A 19,052-nucleotide genomic window follows, 5' to 3' on the forward strand; every position below is an offset into this window, starting at 1 on the left:
TACTGCAGAATGTCCCACCTGTTCCTGCCGAATGAACCTGTGATGGTTCCCTCTGTGTGTGCCCCAAGCTTCTGGGAGGTGGGGAGAAGGAAGCAGGTAGAGGCAGCCAAGGAGCAGGGTGCTGGGACAGCCAGAACCTTCCAGACTGCCTTTGCGGTTTGCCTGTGAAGTCTGCCTATAGCCATGGCCCAGGTATGTATGGCAGACCTGGGTTCATCTTTTTTTTGGGTTCCCATGAGTCACCCATGTCCTTAAAGTAACTTTCTCCAGCCCACCTGAGGTTGAGGTGACCTGAATGAAACTTGATTCCTCTCAGCAAAAGGAGTCTGAATTGACACTTTGTCAGGCGTCTATCTCCAGAGGAGCTGGGCTACCGGCCCAGGGGCTGCTTGGCAGAGGAGAGTCCCGGGGCACAACTTTCTCAGGAGCTGCAGGTGCTGGGCTGGCTGCATTTAGTTCTCTGCAGCTATCAAATTCTGTGTTTGATGAGAAATTGACTACAGGTAGGTTCTTTAAGATTCCCAGGTAAAAGTAACCAAGCAAAGATGAAATCATAAAAATTAATAACAAAGCTAGCTCGATTCCAATGGGAACCACTCCCTATTTTCCAAATCCTATAAATCAATGCTTAAATCTGGGCTGTGCCTCTCATTCCACACTCCCAAGCCCTCCAATTCCTCCTTCCACCCCGTCCTTCTTAGCCTGAAATTCACATCCCCATAAGAAGCCCCTGCAGAAGCAAATTTAGTGCTTCTTACTTACTGTCGGGGTTCCAGCATGGCCCCCAGCAGCATCCACAGACTTTCCTGAAAACCAAGGGGCAATCTTCAGCCCTGGTTCCAGAGCCTCACCCTACAATGCTTCACCCTCTATTTTCAGAAGAGAAACTGTGACCCTTTCGATGGCTTTTGTCCCTTTAGCCAGATGGGTGCTTTGTATCTGGTATTGGAGATCATTGTACCCATACCACCAGCCTGCTCTGCAGCTCTGGAAACTGCGGCTCTGGGAACTGTGGCTCTGGGAGGCACTGAAGAGCAGGAGTCCTGGCTTCCTCTCAGTGACTGTGTGATCAGGAGTGGTAGTTTGACTTCTCTGTTCTGGTATCTCTTCTCAGTAAAATGCAAAAACCATGCCTGCACCCCCAGAACAAGGGCGAGATGTGAGGCTCAGACTGCAATGAGGTGTGAATGGGGTGGGGGGACAGCGTTCTGTGCTCACAACCCATATCTTGTTTGTCCTTGGGTCATATGGTTACACTTCCAGCTCCCCAGCTTCTTGGTGGAGTCTGACACAATCAGTGGCATGAGGGCTGACAAGAGGGATACCAGTTCCAAGCCTGGCTTACAAACCAGCTCCCTTGCATATGCTTTCTCTTTCATTGCCTTTTGCTACTACCTAGAATGTCATGTGTTAGGGCTGGTGGTTCCCCAAGATGGAAGGAGTCAGATCTTAGAACAACTACGTGTAGTAGAGCCCTGCCTAAGCTCCAACCATACACATGCATGTGGCAAAAGTGAGTAATAAATTTTATCATGATAAGCCACTGAGATTTGAGAATTTCTTTGTTTTGGTATCGTAGCTTTATCTACCCTGATAGCAAACATGTAGCCTATAAGCCACATGTATTTTGTTTTGAACAGGTCAAAAACTTAAAATATTGGAACTTAAATGCCCTATAGAGTTCATTTGCCCCAGTTTGCCACAATCCCTACTACTCTCTATTGCCTCATACCTAGCCACACCATACATCTGCCTGCCTAGCTCTATTAAAGCTTTGAGTTTGCATGTCAGAAATACTTTGACTCAAAATTCCTTGTTGATGATTGTTTCAGATCTGCATTGACTTGTTCTGTGATGAGTTCAGGAGGATAACAGAGGCTCAGTGAAGCCAGATGAGCAGTATAAAACCTATTAAGGGTGTGGGTTTAAGCAGGGTTAGCTGCATTTAAAAGATGCAGTGTGGCATGGTGAGAAATTATCTGGTTTGTAAACCAGACACCTTGGTTTCAGTTTTCGCTCTGTCACTTCAAAGCAATATGATTCCCACCATCACATCTCAGGACCTCAATTTCCTCAATTTTAAATAAACACGTCTAAATTTCCCTTTTACTCTAGGATTCTCTATTAATCAGCTTCAGCTGCCAGGACAAAAGACCAAAGTCTACGTGGCTTAAACAACAGAAATTTATTTTCTCACGTTTCTGGAGGCAGGAAGTCTGTACCAATGTTCAGACTTGGCCAGTTCCTGGTGAGAACTCTTTTCCAGGCCCATCTTCTTGCTGTGTCTTCCTCTCTTCTTAGAGGGCACTTGTCCCATTGGATCACCCTCATTTAACCTTTGCCATGTCCTTGCAGGCCTCATCTCCAAATAGTCACACTTTCAGATTTTAACCTAGGAGCCTGGGTGGAGTACACAAGCATTCAGTCTATAACCGATTCCATTATTTCCAGGTTGTTCCAAGGAAGAAAGAGGTAGTAGTTTTATATGTCTAACAGGAAAGGACAGGTAAAGAGAGCAATTGAATGGACCTACTTGGGCTGGAGGTGGGTTGGGGGGCATATAGAAGCTAAAAATATACACTTTTATTAAAAGCAGTTGTCCTCATTCCAGACAGCTCTGTGCCCGAATGGCATTCTGATATTGCCCTTGAAAGATTTGACCGAAATGGAGAAAACTTTGCGCTGCCGAGTGTCAGCAGGCTGGAGTCCTTTGCCAATTGTGCTCTGATTTTATCTTCGGTCTATTGCACATTCTCTCCCCTGGTGCGGACGACTGGCTTTTTTCCATGTCTCCAATAAGGGGCAATAATCCTAACCTACTAACAACAAAATGTGAGCCATGATAAGCTGATGCTGATCAAGAAGTCTGAAACACACAAAGTATAGGCACTGAAGATCCTAAAATATAAAAGTATCTGTTTTGTAACACTTGATATGCCTCTGGGACACTGTCTTTTTGTACAGTCCCCACAGATTGCAAAGTTCAGTGGCAGCTCAGAGGTGCCAGCCCAGGCCTGTCCTTGCACCTGATAATCAACCACTGAGTTTCTACATATGTATAGACCATCCCTGTAGGGTAAAGAAAATATCAGGCTTTTCTGCCCTTCTGCCATCAGGATAGATGATGGATCCTTGTCCTGAATGCATGCCTGATGGCGGGCACCTGGAATAGGGTGTGGGCATAGGTAGATAGGATTCAACTGGGCTAAGACTGTGCTTTTAAGGGTGGCGTCACGGGGACGCCAGCAGCAGCAGCAGCAGCAGTAGAAGCCGAAGCAGCAGCAGTAGAAGCCAAAGCAGAAGCTGAAAGAGAAGCCGAGAAGCAGCAGAACGAACGCTAGAGAGCCCAGATAGAGTGAAGACTTGCTGGGGGCTGGGAGGCCTGCCAGCCTGCCAGCCCCCCAGCCAGCACCCCTGCCTGCCATATGCCTGGTAAACCCCAATAAAAAACCTGCAAAACTACTGAGGACTCTGACTCCTCCTTTACCCGGTCTGCATGGGATCAGAAAACATGCACTGTGTCCTGTGGTCCATTCCTGCCCCTTACAATCCCCTACACCCATTGCCTCAGAAGGTTGTGGGGGTTAATTTGGGCAACACTGTTATTTAGAGTGATTGGTGACTTAGAGGAGACCTACATTCTCATGGTGAGGTCCACCCTTGGCAAGAGCAAGGAATTTGGGGAGAAGATGGAGGCCCTGATGCCAGCTCTTCCTCCATCGCTGCACATCCCTGTCACTTTGGACAGGTTAAGAAGCCTCTTGGGCCTGTGCCTGTATCTGACAAGGGCAATGGCAGGGAGATTGACTGGACAAAAACAAAGGTGCTCTCAGCAACTGCCTGTATTTTTCAGGGAAAACATTTTAAAAGCAGAGCTAAAGCTGTCTCAGCAGGCTCAGGAAGGAAGGGAACTTTGGGGGATCTGGAAATCTCCTGGGTAGAAAGTCCTAGGGTCTGTCGAAGTGACGCAGATTTTTCTTCAAACACCCAAGTGCACAGCCTCTGGACAATGTACAGGCAGGATAGTTGAGGTAAAATAGGGGCCTGTGGAACAGTAGGACTGAACAGCTCTGTAGCTGGAGACAAAGTGAGACCCCCTCAGCACATCAGGGACCCTTGCCCAGGGCCAGCTCAGCAGGAAGGGAGATGCCGCAGCAGCCACGCCATGACAGTGACCAGCACTGATGATGCTCCATAGGCAGCAAAGCCCCTGGCCTGTGGAGTTGGTTTGTTTACAATCTGAAGGAGCAGCCGAGCCAAAAAAGGATTCCATCTGCTAAAATTGTCCAAGGCGGGAAAGATGGTATCTAAGGTCATGGCCTCTGTGCTGAGGGCCTACACCAGCCCTGGAAACTGGAGACTTGTGCATCCATCTGCATCATGGTCTTCAGCACAAAGCACAACAGTGAGAGAGGCTGGGTCTAGGGCCACCCCAGACTAGAAAGTGAGCCACCTGGAATCCCTTCTGGAACAAAGCAGGTGATAAATAAATACGCACATGAATAGATAGAAATGGAATTTCTATTATCTAAACACCTACACCATCAGCAAGTTAGAATTTATAGAAGAACTTCAGGAAAGATCACTCTCTTTGCTCAAAAGCATGCTTAGGTCGCCTCAAACCAAGAACACCTACTCACTGGCCTCCAGCTGCCCTGAGATCTCTTTTCTTCCTTTCACCTGCTCTCTCCCTGCCTCCACTTCCGCACTGCCCACTCCCCATTACTCACTGTGGGCAAGGTCACACCCCATTAGTTAAGGGGAATCTTCTTAGAACAAACAGATGACCTTTCTATTACCAGATTCAATCATTCACATCTGTGCCTTAACTTGCCCATTGAACTCTATCCCTCTCTGCCAACTTTGCTGGCTTTTACCTCTTTCCAGAGCCCATCCTTTGCCCTCTTTTCCTTTCCCCCGCACCCTTCTCTCAATGGTGATTCCATTATGTCAGTGGCTTCTGCTCTCAGGGCCGTGATTCTGTCCCAAGTGGGATGTCTCCTGAATGAATATTGCCCCCGAGTCAGTCTACTTTTCTGGTCATTTGAACATTACCTGTGCACCCCCTCCCCAGTCACTGCCCAGCCTTCCTCTTCCAGGCATCCTACTAAAAACTTGATAGTTTTTAAAATTTCTCTTTCCTTCTGAAGGAATATTGTGTTCCTCCTGAAACCCATTATTTGGTTTCTCTGATTATTTTGATTACCTTTTTTTCTATTTAATTGATTTCTTATTACTTTTTTCTGCTTACTTTAAGTATAACTTGTCCCGTATTTCTTAGCTACTTAAGGTCAGTGATTTCAACCTTTTTATACTTCAAATATGAACACATAGGGCCTCCCCTGGTGGCACAGCGGTTGAGCGCTGGGTTGTGAAGCTGCCCGTAGCCTCTGCAGCTCTGGTTCGATCCCTGGCCACTGGTGAGGGTCCCACATGGCACACAGACCTCTCCTGCCTCGCCCGCTGCTCCCTTCAGCAGTGTATTTCATCGGTCTGCCTGTTCTGTTCCCTGCTCTGGCTCTGGTGAATTCTCTCACCCTCCCGCGCTTCTGACTGTACCCAGTGCCTGTATAAATAAATAAATAAATCTTAAAAAAAATATGAACACATAAAGTACAAACTTTCCTATACATACTAACTGCCTGCCACCAATTTCTATATGATGCGTCTTTACTATCATTCAGTTAATAACTTCATAGTGGAGAGACTTTGTGGAACTCATGTTAATGAAATGAACAATATCAAATTTATCAGTAACGGGATAGATAGATATGAAGAAATGACAGATAAATTTTGTTTTTGTTATTTGCCAGTCTGAAAGAATGCAGAGGGCTTTGAGATGATTTCCTTTGCACCTTGACAATATCCTCATTCAGATGTTTTATCCAGGGTATAAAATCAGAATCTTAAGGACAACAAATCACTTATTTTCTCAAATGGATAGCATGTGCCCTCCATGCTCACATTCTTATGAAACCAAGATCATTTAAGTGAGTGAATAAATTCTCTGATCTGAGGTGAGGAGCCTATGTCAAAAGCGGGTTCAGAAGACTCATTTATTTCTCCCCTTTTGAAATTGCTCTCTTAGTGCCTGCCAAATAAGGTAGGGATTATCCTGTTTCTCAGTCACTTTGTCTACCCCTTGTAACTACAATACTGTATGCTGCTATTCTTCAGCTCTGCAAATCCCTTCAGCCTGAGAGATAAGGGCTTGTAGGAAAGAGGGAAAGAGTTAGAACTCTCAGTCTCCAAGAAGAAAACAATTGATTTTCTTGTGGAGCAGACTGAGGCAGTGATTTTGAAGAGATGGCTTAGCGACAGGAAGGGGAGCCACTAGAATAACAACCTTTAACCCAGGAAGGCAAATACAATCTCTTTGAGTTTTTCTTAGGGTCAAAAAAAGTAAATAGCTGGGACCCACCTCCCAGTGTTGAGACTGCCCTCAAGGTGAAGGGTCCCAGAGAATTCCCCAGAGCATCCTGCTGCAGAAAGAAAGGATGACAGTCTTTCCCACCAGACATGGCACTCCAGGGCAGGGCCAGGTATTAAGAGAGAATATTCCATGAGGAAGTAAGGCAGGCTCTTGAGGTAGGCAATATGTGATCTCCATTTACAGATGAGAACATGAGCTTAGAGAAGATACTTGTTAGGGGCTGACATTTATATGTTGAAGTTCTTACCCCAGTACTTCAGACTATGACTGTGTTTGGAGGTAGAGTTTTTAAAGAGGTAACTAAAAGTAACTAAATGTAACCTTAAAGGAGACCATTAAGGTGGACCCATTAGAGTAAGAAGCAAACTGTGAACCTATGAATCATGTCCTGAATGAAATCTGCCCCCTGATGCTTTTTCAGATTCCACTCCCACTTCCATGCTAAAGAGATCTTGGCACCAAGGACTACAACTCTCAGCATGCCATGAATTTGACTTCCTGATTGGAGGGGCTGCTGGGACCTAGGGGCAGAGCTAAGTTGGCATGCTTGAGTTTATGATGGAACACATTCAGGCTCAGGCACTCTAGCTTCTGTGGCCTAACCTGTACCCTGAGGCCACTGGGATAGAGCATTGGAGAAGACATGCGGAGGAGAGACTTGGAAGAGACCTGTGGGTGAGAGACACATGGGGAGGCTGTCCTTGGCACAGACAATGGCAGCTGGCTATCTTGATTATTATCACCATTTGTCTCAGACCTGCCTAATTCCTCTCTTATGTGCTCCAGCCCCCACCCCAGAAGTTACCTTAGATTTGTGGCAAACTTTTTTGCCTCAGTAGCCCTGCTTTGACCACCCTGTTTGGTTGAGCATTTGCCTATGAGGGTAGCTTGGGGATTTTTGCTGCAGAACTATTATTAGGAATATCCTTTCTTCTCTCTTCTGTCTATGCATACTAATTTTACTAAAGATCATTCACACTAAGTGTCTGCTTCTTTTTGCCTTGTGCATGTGGATGCCCAGATTTCCTTAATAGTCTGGGGTTCCTGGGTACCCATCACTAGCATGCCCTCCATCACTTCAGATCCAGACCTTTGCTGTCTGTGCTTGTGTAGCCATTTTGTTTCACTTCTGCAGGATGAGGATCTGGTCCTCACAGTTGATTGGCTGAGATGACAGGCTTGACAACAGGAAGGTAATGCAAACGAGGTCTAGGTTCAAGGAGTCCTGCAACATGGGAACACTTCCAAACCCTCCTGTGGGTGAGGAATCCCACCCTTCGCAACACTGCTGACTTCATGGCCCTTGTCCACACTCATCCCGTCCTAAGAGAGGAACAATCTAATTTAATGAGTAAACATGGGATGAGTAACTGTACTCTCTTCTCAGTTTTCCCAGTTCTTTCTTGTGGGACATATTCTCTGCTCTTTTATGGCTGAGTCTGGCTGGGGCAGTCCCCCCATGTGAGGAGCCTGGCCTCGTGACGTCTGTGACAGGAAGAAGCCTAACTCCAAGGTCTAGTTAGCCGGCATATTTCACTCTCACTCTCAGTCATGTCCTAAAATTAAATCTTCAAATGAAAAAATCAACACATGTGACAAGCCCCCAGGTGCTGATGAGCAATAAAGTTTGAGAAGCTCTGCCCTAGAAAATGCGGCTTTTCTCTTATCGTAGCTGACTCCCAACCAGAAACAAAGGGGTGGCGTAACATGATCAATAATTTAAAGTCCCCTAACCCTAAGAAGAAGCTCCATGACATTCTCACATGCTGTGGACTCTTGAATTTTCCTTAGTGAATTTTCTTCCACTGTAAAATGAAGATGGTGACTTCACTCCAGGGAGGACGGCAGGGACACTCCTTGCTGATGCGCAGAAGCTGTTCTCCAGCAACAACAGCATTTCTTTTCTTCTTCTTCTTCTTCTTTTTTTTTTTTTAAAGATTTATTTATTCACGCACATAGTTGCTGGGGTATAGGCCAGGGGGGTGAAAAGATTCACCAGAGACAGAGTGGGGAACAGAACAGGCAGACTGACTAAATACACTGCTGAGGGGAGCAGCGGGTGAGACAGGAGAGGTCGGCTGAGCCATGTGGGTTTCTCCCTGGCTGCCTGGGGATTGAACTCATGCTGCAGAGGCTGCAGACAACTTCATAGTGCGGTCCTTAACCCCTTGAGCCACCAGGGAGACCCAGCCACAGCATTTCTTAAAGAGTAAAGTGGGCAGACACTGATGGACAGCATGTCCTTGGCTTAGCTTATGGTTTAATTGGAGAGAAGAGAGAACATACATGTAAAATACTGGGATAGGCAGTGTTGACCAAGACCAGGGGAATACAAACTATGAGTTCAAGATCATAACAGTCAGGTCAAGTTCAGGAGGAGGTTGTCTCAGCCATGAAAGTCAATGTCACAGGACTGAGAATGCTTTTTAATGGAGATGGGGAGAGAGAAAGGGCTAGAGAGAAAGGGCTGGGTCTGACCACCACCACCAACTCGAGTCATCATTTGCTTCCTAGTTTCAGTTTTGATGAGTGTTAAAGAGGAAACAACAGGCCCATCAAGACTTAATACCTAACCTATTTGCCATTACCACTTCTTCCAAATGTGGAATTCTCTACCAATTTTTGTGGAATTTCCTGATTAGTACCAGTGAGGTAATCTATATGGTAAGATCCTCCTGCTTTCCCCTAAGGGAATATGGTTTTGCCTGAATGAATCTTTCTTTTCTTTTACTCGGGGTTTTCCCCCAAATTCTTTCTTGCTATAAAATCCTTCCCTTTTGATAACTCCTCAGAGTACCTTTCTACTTGTTGTATGGGAAGCTGCCTGATTCATAAATAGTTGATAAATGCAATTAGATCTTCAAATGTGTTCTGGTAAGTTTTGTTTTTTAACCTGAGAAAATATGGATCCACCTTCCTAGAAAAAATGTAAATACTTAATATTCTCATTGTCCCTTGTTGTCCCCGTAGCATGCTTCCATTCGAGTTTTGCAAGTACCTTGAGTGGGTAGGATGGGAGGAAGGTTGTGGTTTAGGGTAATGCCCAGCCCAGGACTCTTGTGTACAAACCTCACAGTCAGCTGCAATCTGGTTTTCCATTTAACCAGCCCCAGATCCTCTTCGGGAGTCCCGATGTAAAGCAGCAGATATCCCTGAGACTGTGGGTGGAGACTGTGCCAGCGTCAAGTCCAGCTTTTCCTTAGTGACATCCTGAAGAGAACCAACAGAGCACTTAAAGAACTAATAATTCATCTCCCTCATACCTGCCAGGTTAGCATCACCCTCCTGAAGAAAGAAAAACCCTCCCCTGCAAAACTCCTAGCAACCTTTGGCAGGAGCAGCCTCAATGAGGATACCCCATGGCCATCAATCATCATTATCATGGTACAATCTTTATCATCATCTAGAGAAAAGGGGCTGTATGTTTTGTACCATCTGACTGACAGAGTCATTTATATAACTGTCTAAACAAGACTAAAAGGAAAATGCTCATTTGCTTTGAACAGAACCAGAAAAATCACACACTTCTCAAGTTCAAAATGAGCTGAGCTGCTGATTTTAATATTAAAATTGAAGTTAAGACTGTAAAGAACTGGGTAGGGCTGGCATATGGCTAATACTGAGGGGTCCCCTGTAGGGCTGCCCTGGGTTGTAGTGATGAGAGAGTGTATTTTTTCTCTATTGTCTTCTAACTTTATTCTTGCAGACCCAGATGTCTTTGACTTCTCAAACTCATCATTTGCACATGAATGGTGGGTCTGAGCAGCAGAATGACCTAAAACCTCTAGAAAATTAGACACACCCTGACTAGTACAACAAAGGACAGAAATTCAAAATAATTATAAAGCTGGGGAGGATTGCAAGCAATGCAAAGATGAGTCCTATTGTCTTTACTAATCAAGGATGCACCATTAAAATTTTAGCAACTTCTATTCCAAGGTGTTACAGGACTCATCAAAATGAGCTAGATGTGTGGCTTTCCAGCAAGATTCCCCTGATCATCCCTGGGACTCTGTGAGTGACCCACTAACCTTTGATAAATCACTACAACAAAGAACCAAGACTGATATACATTTAGTAAGATGGTTACAGAAATTACCACTTTTACAAAACTCCAATGAGTTTGATATGTTTGTAGACCCCATTTTGAGATAACTGATTTCAGATTAGCCTCCTGAGATAGATGTGTTTCTGGGAATAGAAGAGGAAACAAGAGGCTTTGTGAAGACAGAATTGGCATTGCTTCTTGAGTCATAAGAACCTGGAGAAACCAAAGAAGGGGGAGTCCCACACATGATCCTTCTCTCTCTTAGGTATTTATTAAAATTGAATTTCTCTTTCCTTCCATTTTTCTTCATAATTCAAGCTTAGCTATGAATTCATCTCAAGATGAGGCCCATGTTGGCCTACTGGTTTTTAAGAAAATCATATCCTTACTGTCTTTCAATTCTCAACTAAAAACCCATATATAACACATTTTTCTCTCTTTTTAAGGCTAGCATAACTAATATAAACTCATTAAATCATCAGAATTTGCTAAAGGATTTTTTGGCATAGATAGTCAAATTTGTAATATCTAAGCTTTATATGTTAATATTTTTGAACTGTAAGTAAACTCAGTGGGAACAGCAAATCTAACACTTTTTCCTAGCAGAGCCAAACACCAGGAAGGGTCTTGTCACTTATTTGCTTGGCAGAGAAGGGAAGCACACGTCCAACTGCTTAGCAAATATTTCAGCAATTTCTATCCTTTTTTTTTTTTTTTTTAAGATTTGCTTATGCATATAAGAACTGGGATGTAGGCCAGAGGTGAGGGGGTGAGATGATTTACCAGAGACAGAGTGGGGAGCAGACAGGCAGATCTACTGAAATACACTGCTGAGGGGAGCCGTGGGCGAGACAGAAGGTGTCTGCTGCACGATGTGGGTCAGCTCCCTGGCCGGGGATTGAACTCGTGCTGCAGTACCTCGCAATAGCTTGATAGCACTGTGCCTTTAACCTCTATGCCATCAGGGAGGCCCCAACTTCTATCCTTTTAGCAGAAAAAAAAAAAGATCAAATGAAAGCATACGACTGAACAAACAATGGTGGTCAGTGAACAACAGAGAGTCATGTGGAAATGATATTGATGATAGAGATGATAGTGATTCATTTATTCTTTCAAAACTATTCACTGGATGCCGCCAGAGTCCAGATATGGTTCCAAGCACAGGCTATCACATGAGCAAAGCATATGAAGATGTGGTTCTCAGGAAGCTGACTTTCTAGTGGGGAAGATGGATTTCATATTCACAGTCAAATGTGTGTGTACACATGAAACAAATATGTTAAGTAGTCACTTAAGAAATGCAGATATAGGGCCTCCCGGTGGCGCAGCGGTTGAGCACTGGGTTGCAAAGATGCCCGCAGCCTCTGCAGCGCCGGTTCGATCCCTGACTGCTCCCCAGCCATCGGAGGAGGGTCCCACATGGTGCGCAGACCTCTCCTGCCGCCCGCTGCTCCCCTCAGCAGTGTACTTCGGTCCTTCTGCCTGCTCTGCTCCCCGCTCTGGCTCTGCTGAATTCTCTCACCCTCCCGCACTTCTGACTGTACCCAGTGTATGTATAAACAAAACAAACAAACAAATAAATAAATAAAAACATGCCTCTATTAAAAAAAAAAAGAAAAGAAATGCAGATATAATTCACAGTGCTATGAAGATGAATGGAGGAGGAGATGATGATAACAGTAACAAGTGACAGTGATAACAAGCTGGAAAAGTTGAGAGTAAACTCTTCAGGCCATGTGGCTAATGCAGAATGGGGCTCCGACTCACAGAACCTATGGGACCCTGAGGATGACACTTCCAAGAGTTCTTCCCTCTGTACCTGAATCAGCCTTTTGGTATGAATAGTCAGAGGCTGCTCTGAGTGGGCCTGTTGGAGACCCTCTGGAAGGGCCTTTCTCATGGTCTTGCTTGTGTTCCTGATGTCTCTGGGTCTTCCCAGGCATCAGACATCTTCATGATGACCAGGCCAGTTGAGGGCAGACCACAGCAAATCTATGCGTGAACTAGAGACAATGTTCAGACATGTGATGACTTCCAAGAAGCAAATTCTATGACTCTTTGGTTGGGAAAGAAACTGTGGTGACAATATTCTTAAACATTTCTTCCACTGAGAGGAGGGGTCTCTGCATGGCACCACCTCTTGAACCTGGGCTCCATGAACCCCCTTGCCCTCTGGAGTATGGTAGTAGGAACACTGCAGTCCAGGCTTTAAGACATTGATAACTGCTATTTTCTGACTCCTGGATCCAAGGCATCAAGATGCGAGGTAGCCATGTTAGCATGGAGAGGCCATCGATAGTTGTTGCAGGTGATGGTCCAAGAGGGGTCCACCAGCAACGGCCATGGCCATGCAGAGGGGTCAGTGCTCAGACAACTGCACTGCCATCTTCAGTCATCCCCAGCCTTTGCCTTGTGGAGCAGAGATAAATAAGTTGGACTCTGGTCTTGCTAAACTCTGTCCAAATTGCAGATTTGTGAGCAAAATAGGTGTTATTTTAGGCTACTGAATTTTAGATGATTTGTTGCCGAGTAATAAAGCCAGAACATCCAGGACAGGCTGTAGAGCCTAACAGTTTCCAGAGAAGTGGTCCACAGTGTTCGGTGTCCTGTTCTAACCCAGTGAACACTCTTCTCCTTTCCCCACTTCCAGAGTGAGAAAGGACCCACTGATCCTTGGTGATGAGCAAATTAAACAGTTGTGAGGTCCTTTTGCAAAATAGACAATGCTTACTCTTGCTTCCAGGAATAATGAAGAAGGAAGGGCTGACAAGAGGCAGCTGTCAGAAATATGTTTCTCTCACTCTGACTTGTAGCTCCTGTGAGACTTGCACAGGTTCCCATTCTATGTCCTCCATCTCCTGGTATGTAGCCCCCAGTCCTGTGCCGAAGACACTGATGTCTGGGGATGCAGAGAGGGTATGAAGAAAGCCAGGACCAGGTGGCCACTCACTTCTGCTCCTAACAACTGTGCGATGTTAAGCAGGACACTTAACCATTTCAAGATTTGGTGAAAATATATAGTGCACTATGGGAATATTTGTAGCTTATGAAATCATGTACTAATCTTAATTGTTATAACTGATGATACAACTTGATTTCCTTTCAAGTAACATTGCTCTCCGTAGGTAAGACATTCCTAAAGAGGACCATGTACCTGCTACAGCATCTAACTGAAACCCCAAAGAGCTGATAGATACGCTTCATGATGATGGCCTTCTGTGCAGACCTGTTCCGTGCACCGTGCATAGACTTGGAGGCGTCTCTTTTTCAAGATGTCTAGAACACAGAGATCCAAAGTGACTTACATTTTTTAAAAATATTTATTTATTTATGCATACAAGAACTTGGATATAGGCCAGAGGTGTGGAGGGTGAGAGGATTCACCAGAGACAGAGTGGGGAACAGAACAGGCAGACTGACTGAAATACACTGCTGAGGGAAGCGGTGGGCGAGTCAGGAGAGGTTTGCTGTGCCATGTGGGTAGCTCCCTGGCTGGGGATAGAACTCATGTTGTAGAGGCTGCAGATTGCTTCATAGTGCTGCTTCTTAACCCCTTGCACCACCAGGGAGGCCCCCAAGGTCACTTACATTTAATCCTATTAGCACCCTCAGATATGCAGAGTGAATATATTCATGTCATCTGTTGATTCTTGAGTTACCAGCAGGTGCATATAGAGACATGTGGGCCATACAAGAGATTATAGCTGTGTCCCCCAAATGCTCGCATTTTGGGGGATGTTTTCCCCATTGACGAGGCAGCCCTCTTTTGGGAAGCAGCTAGTCCCATGCACCAGGCAGCAGGTCAGAGCCGCGCACAGTGGAGCCCCAGGGCCCTGGTCCTCAGCCTGTTCTTATCAGGAGCAACTGGTACCTCTCTCCCCACGTAAACAGTCAGGAGAGGGAAGGAGAAGAGCCTTAAATATTTGCTTTCCTTTACAAGACCACCTACAAAATGTTGTGGAGACCCTGCCGGCAAAATAATCTGTCACGATTCCAGTGTTGGGCAAATATAAACACCTAGAGCAAGCGGACTGTAGTCCCAGCTGTTTCGCAGGTTTTTTCCTGGTGTGTGGGGAGGGCTGAGCTCCTGCTCTGCTTCTCTGCTCTCCTCCTGCTTTTTGTTTTTGCTTCTTTTCTTTTCCTTGGTGAGGTGCTTCACCAAAAGCAGTTTGCATGTGAACAAGTAGAAAGGGTGGCACTTAATGCAAGTGGGTCCTCTTTCCTTTTCTTTAAGGGATTGCAGTTCTGAAATGGTGGCCTGCCACAGGGGGCTGTCAGAAGTGAGAAGTCACAGCTTTGCCTCCACCACTTACCTGGAGGCCAGGTGGGGGTGGGTAACAGGGCTGGGAAGGTCAGGGGCTGTCCAGTCTGAGCTCCCTTCAGCCCACGTGCGTGTTCACTGCACGTTGGAGATCCCACAGGGAAGGGCGACTCAATGGAAAATATTTTGAAACATGAATTTTGTTTTGTCATCCAAGGCTTATTCCCTCCAGCTCCCTGGCATGGCCAGAAGGGCAGGGGGGCTGGGAGCCGCGTGGGCTGGGACCGAGGATGAGGCTGGTGGGCAGTACTGAGTGAGGTGGAGCTCATTTGGGGCTGATGGGTGGATGTGAACACTGAGGAGACTTCTTGGGTAAGGCCCTTGACCTTTGGGCCAGTTTGCTCAACTCTGACATGCAGCGTGATCCTTTATGGAGGTGGGGGGTAGGGGGATGCACATGCCAAGGCAGGCAGGTATTTGGTCAGGGCAGGGCAGAATTGATGCCCCCATTCAGATCCCCTAACCAGCCCTCTACAGATGGTGCAGAGTCCCCTGAATTTACCTGTGGGCTTAGGCGGTGACTCTCTAGCACCTGTAAGAAAAGGCTAACTAAGGGCCTCCCTGGTGGCTTGGGGGTTAAGACTCAGTGCTATCACTACTACCACCTGAGTTAGATCCCGGCCAGGGAGCTACCCACGTGGCGCAGCAGACCTCTCCTGTATCACCCGCTGCTCCCCTCAGCAGTGTATTTCAGTCAGTCTGACTGTTCTGCTCCCCACTCTGTCTCTGGTGAATCCTCTTACTCCCCACACCTCTGGCCTGTACCCCAGTTCTTATACCCCTCCCCCCCAAACACAAAAGAGATGCTTCCCCGTCTCCATCAGCTTTCACGAAAACCCTACATTCATCTCAAGGATTTGAAGACCTGTTTCTGCCCAAACCCAGGAGAGCTGGTTGGTCACTACAGCCATCTCCTTGCGGTAGTGTGGGCCAGAACCCTTATGGGCTGGATGAACTGATCAGAGCAGTGAACTGAACCATACCTCAGCTTCCCCACCTATAAAATGGTCAGCCTCTTGGATGATGAGAATTTCTGTGGTGAGGGAAATGTCTTAGATCTGTGCTATCCACATGGTAGCCACTTAACCATGTTTGACTTTGAAAGGTGGCTAAATTATAGAAGGCCTAATTTTCAATAAAGTTGATTAATATTTAAATTACTAATAACTGGACCGTGCAGCTCTAAGATCTAACCTGCCTCTGATGTTACATGTTGTTCCCACAAAAACGCACTTACCCAGTCCTCACACTGGGGTTATTCATTCAATGGGGTCTTCAGATAAAAGACCTTGACAAGAAAGGGCAGAGTGGAGTGTCAGATAGACGGTTCCTCTGAAAGAAAAAAACAACACTGAAAAAGAGGCACTGGAAATTAATACCACAAGCACACCCCCTCCTTTTTGTAATTCTATGAAGTCAACTCTGGATCGTGAATCAAGGTCAGCTCTCAAGTCAATCCAGGCGAGAACAACACTTTCCTTTATTTCCTCCTTCTCAAAAACCGACATCCTCCCTGCCGGCCCCTGCCAGCACTGACATGAGTGATGTCAGAGGCAGATGACCTCACAGGACAGGTAACTCAGGGATGCCCCAATAGGGTGAGGACTCCTGGGAAATGCCGCGAGCTTGGGAAGAAACAGACGAGAGCAGGAAGACTGGGCTAAGTCCAGGTGCTCTGCTGGGTCGCACCTGGCCATTGATTTACTGCTCTCACCCCAGGCAAGGATGCAGGTTTGCTCGCTGTGGCTCCAGCCATGCGGGAATGGGATTAGTCCAAATTGCTTGATTGGGCTTTTGTTGTTGCTCTTCCTACGGAGCCATATCAGAAAGTTCTGCAGAGAGAGCCCAAGAGCATGGTTGGCTTGAGATGACAGCCCTGTATTGCAGGACAGAGTGATCACACAGACAAAGGCTGCTGTGAATCTCAAAAACAAATTGCTGAAAAGTCAGATACATGGTATGAGGGGGCCTAAGTAATTGGGGCTTAGTTAGGACCAGAGCCACCACTTATCTGGAGGCCGGGTGGGAGTGGGCAAAGGGCTGGGCACACAGTTCTTCTCTTCCATGTTGTTTGAAAGGGAGAAAAGTGCAGCAATGATGTCCCTGCCTCGTGGGTCAAATGAGGTGTGGTAATGAAAGAACCGTGTAAATGCAACCTGTGTGCAGGCAGGAGGGTTCTGACAGTTAGAGCCTGGTCGTCTTTTTTTTTTTTTTTAAGATTTATTTTCATTTATTTATGCATACAACAACTGGAGTGTAAGTCAGAGGTGCGGGGGTAGAGTGCAGAAAGCGTGCTCACCAGAGACAGAGGGATTCACCAGAGACAGAATGGGGAGCAGATCAGGCGTATCTACTGACATACACTGCTGAGGGGAGCAACGGGAGAGATAGAAGAGGTCTGCTGCGCCATGTGGGTGAGCTCCTTGGCTGGGGATCAAGCTCATGCTGCAGTGGCTGCTGATAGCTTGATAGTGCTCAGATTTAACCCCTGCGCCACCAAGGAAGTCCCTAGAGCCTGATCATCTTAACCCCCACCCAAAAAAAACTGGTTTGGGGTATAATCCTCTCTTCCCACCAACACACTGAAATGGTGGGTCTGGGTAGCCTCACTCACCCCTGCCATTCAGGGCTCCTATATTATGTTAAAGAGGGTAAGAAGGGGTGCCTGGCCTGCAGTGTGCTCAGCAGCCCTTGGGCTTAGATGGTTGAAACCTTCAGGCAGTTCTGCACATCACTCTCAGCTGACCCAAAATGTAACTGACTTGGAATTATCTAGACCTCAGTGGTTTACAACTCGGTTGTAATCAAGCCTGATCAAACCTAATCAAGGTATGAACAGTGGTTTTTCCAAAAACCACCCAGAATGATAAAGTAGCTGACATTGCCTCTAAAGATCACTCTTTGCAGAAGGCTTTTGTCTTTCCTATAAGACTCACAGGACAGCCTATGCCAGTGTTACTGACTCACGTTAATCCCTGTCTGTTTTTTCCTCATGTAACTCCTTTCTACCCACCGGGCCAGCTATTCTGGGACTGTCCTTTCTTATACCTGTTGCATGAAACTTCTTTTCTCTGTCGACCTGCAGTAATGGGCCATCACTCTAACAAAGGAATTCTGAATGAAGCTGGGGAAGGGACTGGTCAAATCAACTGAGAAGCAGCTGATCATCTGGACTGGCTCCCTGGATGGCCCTAGAGCAGAATGACACTGCAGGGTCCTTAGCTTAATAAGCAGGAAAAAAGTGATGTTACATGTACAAAAACACAAAGCCTTTTCCTCTTTCTCATGGTCTTTCTCTTAACCTGTCGTGGTGTTTTATTTGACATGTAACGTGCTGCACCCGGGGGTCGGGACACCCTGGGGTCGGGAAACACACAAGGTGAGTGCAGACCCCCACATGTTACTGGGAATAGGCCCGGGTTCTGCTGACTGTCACTACCAGAAAGCCAATAAGCAGAGACAGGAATTGAATCTATAAGCACATTTGTTTTTCAGATCACTGGCCATTGACCTGAGAGAAGGGGAGTTGTCGGTGGGGGGGCCACAGCACCCTGGAGAGACTGTTCTGAGATGGCCACTGATCTGGGAGAATGGGGAGGCTATTCTGCCATCTCATCTCCAGCTGGCCTTTTTATAATGAGTTAAACAAAAACAGTTAGTCTTAAGCTAACAGCCCATTGGAACAGTCCATCACTTTGGATGTTTCTGGCATTTGTCATGTTCAGCACCCAGAACTTGTTATCAGCCTCCCGGTTATCATGACCAGGTACTGATGGTGTCAATGTCTGTCACTCACTGGGGCATTATGGGGCAGGAATCTTAGTTCAAAACAAGAGTTTTAGTTAAAAGAAAACAGATCACTAATCATATTGTGTGTCTGTGCAGTCTGTGCTAGGTGTGTCTTGCAGATTCCTATAAGGTCTTGTGCCCTTCCCTTCTTCCCTAGCCCCCTTTCACGCAGATGCAATGCCCTGCCTGCTGACTCTGCTGCTGCACCCACAGTGCTGGCTTTCCCCTTTGACCACCATGGGTTGGGCATACTGGGTCCCAACTGGGACCAGCGAAGTCAGCGGATGTCTCTGTCACAGCAGACAGGTGAGACCGCTGATATTGTAGCCTGTGGCGTAGGACATGTCAGATACCTGGGTCAGGGCTGGGTGAGATGCTCTGCCCTCCAACCATCCTCCAAACAAGCTAGGGTGGTGCCTGCCTCAGGAGAGTACTGCATTACCATGCCCACCCCAAGATCT

Source organism: Talpa europaea (genome assembly GCF_964194135.1).
Source record: "Talpa europaea genome assembly, chromosome: 14".
NCBI lineage: Eukaryota > Metazoa > Chordata > Mammalia > Eulipotyphla > Talpidae > Talpa > Talpa europaea.